The sequence below is a fragment of the Myotis davidii genome, unplaced genomic scaffold (genome assembly GCF_000327345.1).
Source record: "Myotis davidii unplaced genomic scaffold, ASM32734v1 scaffold102, whole genome shotgun sequence".
In the NCBI taxonomy this organism is placed as follows: Eukaryota; Metazoa; Chordata; class Mammalia; order Chiroptera; family Vespertilionidae; genus Myotis; species Myotis davidii.
In genome coordinates, this window is record NW_006293778.1 from 258371 (window position 1) to 264997 (window position 6627).

Sequence of the window (6627 nt, forward strand, 5' to 3'; positions counted from 1 at the left end):
ATCGTGGAAGCTAATGGGCTGAGGAAAGTGCAGGAAGTGTAACTATGGTAAAAACAAGTGAAACTCACAAGAACTGTGTAACTATGGTAACCACTACCTTGTTTACCTCTGACTATAAAAGGTTGATGTGGCCTGAGCACCAGTGAAAGTCTTTCCTCTTGAGTTGGACTTACCTGCCTGGCCCCCAATATTCCCAAATGATCTCTTGTCTTTTCTCTTTCATTTGTGTGCGGCTCCTCTTTCAGATCCTGAACCCTGATCCACGTGGGACGTGGAGGGAAACATTTACAACAGTATAGCTTATCAATTCTTTGTTTTACAGATCATGCCTTTGGCATCGTAAGTAGAAAGTCTTCATCAAACCATAGTTAATCTAAGTTTTCTGTTTTCTTACAGAAGTTTTAGAGTTTTGTGTTTTGCATGTAGGCCTGTGATTCATTTTGAGTTAATTTTTGTAAAGAGCATAAGGTCTATATCTAGATTCTTTTTTTTTTATGCTTGTGGGTATCCAGTTGTGCAGTACTCTTTGTAGAAAAGACAATCTTTGCTCCATGGTATTGCCTTTGCTCCTTCATCAAAGACCAGTTGGCTATATTTATGTGAGTCTATTTATGGGTTTCTATACTTTTCAGTTTAACTGTCTATTCAGTTGCCAATAACATACTATCTTGATTACTGTAGTTTTTTTTAAAATATATTTTATTGATTTTTTACAGAGAGGAAGGGAGAGAGATAGTTAGAAACATCGATGAGAGAGAAACATCGATCAGCTGCCTCCTGCGCATCTCCCACTGGGGATATGCCCGCAACCAAGGTACACACCCTTGACTGGAATCAAACCTGGGACCCCTCAGTCCGCAGACCGATGCTCTATCCACTGAGCCAAACCGGTTTTGGCAATTACTGTAGTTTTATAGTAAATCTTGAAGGTGAGTAGTATCCGTCTACCAACTTTGTTCTTCAAATTCGTGTGTGTGTTGGCTATTCTTGGTCTTTTGTCTCTGCATATAAATTTCAGAACCAGTTTTTCAATATCCATAAAATAACTTACTGGGATTTTGATAGGAATTTCATTGAATCTATATATCAAGTTGGAAAGAACTCATATTCACTGCGAGGACCTGGTAGAGCTTGTGGAGGTAAAATTCACAAAAGCGTCCCGACTCTCCATGACTGAATCCCCTGGTATTTTTTCTTAGATTTTTACACACCGAGCCCCCCAGCAATCCATCAATTACAGTTCAGGTTTCCTTACTGCCACACTAGTTCCTGCAGAGATTGTTGCTTATGGGCTTCTGTAAGTTGTGATTCTCTGTATTTGCCTGTGAGTGTCTCCAATTTGGGAGCAGTGGTTTGCCCTGTCACCTCATGTCTCTTATGGAGGTAAGAAGGCATTGATTTTTCAGTTAAGTTTTTTTCTTGTTGTTAAAATAGAGTGGTGACTTCCAGGCTTTTTTTCATGCTGAATGGGAACCTGGAAGTCCCAAAATATTTTAAAAATAAAAATAGGTAAAGCACTGAATATTAGTCTCTGTGGGATACTCAAAGTCAGTGCTCAAAAGTAAATTACCATACAAAAGTAAATTAAATATCCACCCAGTAAGAAATTGCTAATTTTTAAATTAGGAAACAATGAACAAAGGCATCTAAGGAAAGCAGAAGAGAGGAGTTAGAAAGGATAAAAAAAGAAATTCATCAATTGAAAAATATAAATAGGAATACTAATATATATAAGATTTGAAAAAAGAAATAATAGGCTAGAGCAGCCGTGGCAAACTACGGCCCGCGGGCCGGATCCGGCCCGTTTGAAATGAATAAAACTAAAAAAAAAAAGACCGTACCCTTTTATGTAATGATGTTTACTTTGGATTTATATTAGTTCACACAAACACTCCACCCATGCTTTTGTTCCAGACCTCCGGTCCAGTTTAAGAACCCATTGAGGCCCTCGAGTTAAAAAGTTTGCCCACCCCTGGGCTAGATAGTTGGCTAACTAAGAAAGACAGGAAGCACAATCAAAATATAAAATGGTAAGAGGAAATAACTACAGATATAGAAAATATTAATATAATTGTATGGGATTACTTTACTCAACTCTATGAAATAAATTTGTAAACCTGGATGATATTACAAGAAGATATAAATTATCAAAACATCCTGGAAGGAATTCTAAATAGACCAGTTACCATAGAAGAAATAGATGTTGATAGAGAACTGCCTTTCTCCACACCTCCATGACAAAAGCACCAGGTCTGTATTATTTCACAGAAGAATTCTACTGATAAATTTTAAAGAACAGATGAGTCCATTACTATTGTTCTGTCCTGAGCACAGAAAAAGAAGGGAACCTTCCAAATTCTATTTATGAAGTGTGTATAACACTGATAAAATATAATAAAACACACATATATCATACACATAGACCCTGACCATAGAAATTCTTAAAAAGTAATCAAGGAAGCATGGATTTGGTGAACGAACAGACAAAAAGATCAAGTAAACAGAATAAAGTGCCCAGATATAGACCTACACAAATATAGTCAACTAATCTTGGAGCAAAGGAGCAAAGGCAATTCAGGCTGATTTTAGGAGACAGAAGATGACAGTAGAATGACTGTCAGAATGGTGTGAGCTCAGGTGACTTTTTATTTTTTTAATTGTCTAAAGCAGCGGTTCTCAACCTGTGGGTCGCGATCTCTTTCACAGGGGTCACCTAAGACCATTGGAAAACATATATAATTACATATTGTTTTTGTGATTAATCACTATGCTTTAATTATGTTCAATTTGTAATAATGAAATTGGGGGTCACCACAACATGAGGAACTGTATTAAAGGGTTTGGCATTAGGAAGGTTGAGAACCACTGGTCTAAAGTTTTACACATCTCCTTTTTCCCAATTGACCACCCCACCCCCTGCAGCCATTCCCACCCCCAAGGGCAATCCCCCACAGCCCCAGTGTCTGTGTCCATTAGTTATGCTAATATGCATACGGGAGTTCCATTTTCAGTTTTTTGAGGAAACTCCATACTGTCTTCCATAGTGGCTGTACCAGTCTGCATTCCCACCAGCAGTGCACGAGTGTTCCCTTTTCTCTCCATCCTCTTCAGCACTTGTCGTTTGTTGATTTGTTGATGATAGCCATTCTGACAGGTGTGAGATGGCACCTCATTGTTGTTTTGATTCAGGTGACTTTTTCACTTATCGGGTTCACCTATCCAGTTATTTGTGTAGTAGGTGGCACGTGGTGTGACCCTCTCAGACCAGAATCACTGTCTGGTCCTGCATATTAGAACAGTTGGGCTCACAACTCCAGGTTATCCTACCAGTATTTAACTCATGTATTCTCTTGGGTAGTTGAAATTACAGATAATGGCATCTCATCTCTAAAACTTCAGTGTACATTTCTAAGAGAATAAGGACATTTTCTTACATAACTACTATACCATACTTTCCAAATACATATCTCCCCAATTTGGACTAGTTTTGAAAAAAAAAATAGAATAGAGAGTATTTCAGGGTTTCAGATGTAGTAAGGAAAAAATTGTTCCATACAACTTTTGTTTTAATTACATGTATGTATGTCTATGTGTCATGATATAAACGTTGTATCACACTGTGGCTTGCAGCCTCAGTATGAAGAGCCCTGCTGTAGCCAGTGGTGCCCAAACTGTGGTCCTGGGACCAGCAGCATCAGAATTCCTGGGACTTGTTAGACATGCAGATTCTCAGGTCCCTTCCCACATTACTGAATCAGAATCTCCGGAAATGGGGTTAGGGACCCGGGTTTTTTAAAAAAATCACCTGGACAGTGATTCTGTAGTTTGAGAACCACTGATCTAGACTAAACTAGGTGGCCCCCCAGTGGTGCCTCAGGCATCCCTCATCCTCACATGGGGCACCCAAGGGGGGTCCTTTGTCTTTTCCTTCAATGTCAGAGGCAGTACTGATAGTCCACTAACAGGGAGGTGGAATCTCCCTTGGCAGTGTTTGGAGAATGGTTTCTCTTTGTAAACTCAGGTGAACCCTTATCTGAAAGAAGAGAATGGTCTAGGTCTGTGGTTGGCAAACTGTGGCTTGTGAGCCACATGCGGCTCTTTGGTCCCTTGAGTGTGGGTCTTCCACAAAATACCACGTGCAGGCGCACGTACAGTGCGATTGAAACTTCGTGGCTCATGCGCAGAAGTCGGTTTTTGGCCTGGGCGAGTCTTATTTGAAGAAGTACTGTTGATATTTGGCTTTGTGGACTAATGAGTTTGCCGACCACTGGTCTAGATGAATAAGATTAGTAATATGCAGTTTGGTCCCTGTACCAGCAGCATCTGTAAAATTAGACTCAATCCCTTACAGGGTTACTGTGAAGCTTAAATGATGTTTGTGAAATATCTACCATTATAATAAGCACAGAGCAGTCCCTTGTCATATAGCGGTGGTAGTTGCTGTACTTGACACTGCCTATCACAACACTGGGCATATAGTTGATGTTCAATAGATGTGGCTGATTGTTATTTAATTAATTGGAGAGGGAGGCAGGCTATTCTGGCTTGTTCCTTAATTTTGCCATATTTTAGAGGGATATAGATCACAATTAGGAAGGAGAAAAGGAAGTGAGGAAGGCAGGAGGGCGGGGAAGGAGAGACCAGAAGCATGTCCACATTTATAAGAGCAATGGAGATAATGACCATTTTCTTGGATGAACGAGTTATGAGCTATTGAAAGCTATAAGCTCATTCCTTTTTAGAGGACCTCAGAACTGGAGAAGGGAACTTTTAGATCACAGATGACATCCCTGCACACACAGCCCCCATGACCCAGGTGAAGCAGTTCCGGCCCTGGGAGAGCATATGTTAGAGATGTGGGACAGAATTGGTTTCTTTCTTTTTTAAAATATATTTTTATTGATTTCAGAGAGGAAGGGAAAGGGAGAGAGAGAAACATCAATGAAGAGAGAATCATTGATCGGCTGCCTCCTGCAAGCCCCACACTGGGGATTGAGCCTGCAATCTGGGCATGTGCCCTGTCTGGGAATCGAACCGTGACCTCCTGGCTCATAGGTCCATGCTCAACCACTGGGCCATGCCAGCCAGGCCTGAATTGGTTTCTGAGGACAGGCACTGCCTACTACATCTTGCTATAAATCCAGCCAACTCATTTCCATGGGGATCTTTGAAGATTGTGAAGGTACAGCTGTGGGAAAGGACAGCAGCACTCTGAGTGTGATTTATTCTCTTTTTGCTTTCATTCCCATTCATAAACTTCTCCTGCCTCCCTTTCCTCTCTCCTTTCCCCCTCTCCCTTCTTTTCATGATTCTCACCCTGAGGGCATGGCCTAATCCAGGAAGCTGAGGATCTGCGATGTCATCAGTTCCACATCAGTCTCTTAGGCAACCCCTTTCTAGTGATCTAAACTCACAAATGGCTTTGACTGGGTACCAGGGTTCTGATTACTATCAATAGGAAACACCTCCTTTGTTTCCTCAAAAATACTTGTGACCCTTGAATAGGGTCAGAAACCACCATGGAAACACAATCCAGAGCTGTTTTACTTCTTTTGGTCTTTAACCCCTTTCTGAATTTCTTGCAAGAGGCTGCTATTTAAAAATGGTTGTTCTACTTGTGCAGGCAGACTGCAAACCTCCTGGAAGGGAGAAGGGCAGAACCTCTGCACACATCTCATGTTATAGGTGGACTAACACCATCTCTTAACCACAGCCCACAGTTGTTGCAGAAAGTATTTAAAAATGTCCCCAAGCCCCAGGGATGCGTGGCTACTACTAGAAAGAAATTGGATCCACGGTGTTTGGAGTTGGGATTTATTTATTTAATACTAGAGTCCCCGTGCATGAAATTTGTGCACAGATGGGGTCCCTAGGACTGGGCAGCGATCAGAGCCTATCTGGGTCTTCCTTCCCCTGGTTGTCGGCTGGAGCCTTCCTTCAGTCTGTGCTGCCCCTGGTGGTCACTGCCCGTCATAGCAAGCAGCCCAACTCCAGGTTGGTCAAACTCCAGAGGGGACAATTTGCATATTAGCCTTTGATTATATAAGAAATTATATAAAATGTATATTGTTTAGTGTGAAGGGGAGAGCCGAGTTTCCTGGCATTTTCAGGACACGTTGGTGAACCCAGTACTCTGGCCACAGGATATTCAGGGTCCTCAGTTGTCTGGTATTGAGGGACTACCATCTGACCAGATTGCGTTTGCGTAGGCTTCTCCCCCTTCCCCCCTACCCCCCCACCGGGATAGTTTTTTTTCTTCCGGCCAGGCGGCATCTGGAGCCACCTAAGGAAGCTGGGACAGCGTTTCCACCCTACAGCTGCTCCGAGAAGCGGCTCCTGTAGTGATGGGGAAGGAGGGGGCCATGGGTGCGGTGCCAGACCTTCGCAGGAGGGAGTGGCGCGCCCGGCACACGGCACAGCCCGCGCGGTGGAGACGGGTACCCACCCGCACGCCCAGCCCTGTCCGGCTCCAAGTACAGGAATGTCCAGTGTACTCTATGACTGCGTGAGAAAACCCCCAACTGAGGGGGAAGAGCAAACGCCAACCGCCCCCACCCTCCGCATCAGCCCCCCAGGCCCGAGCAGGAGAAAGGAGCCGGCTGCAGGCCGCCCCCCAGCCCTCCTTCC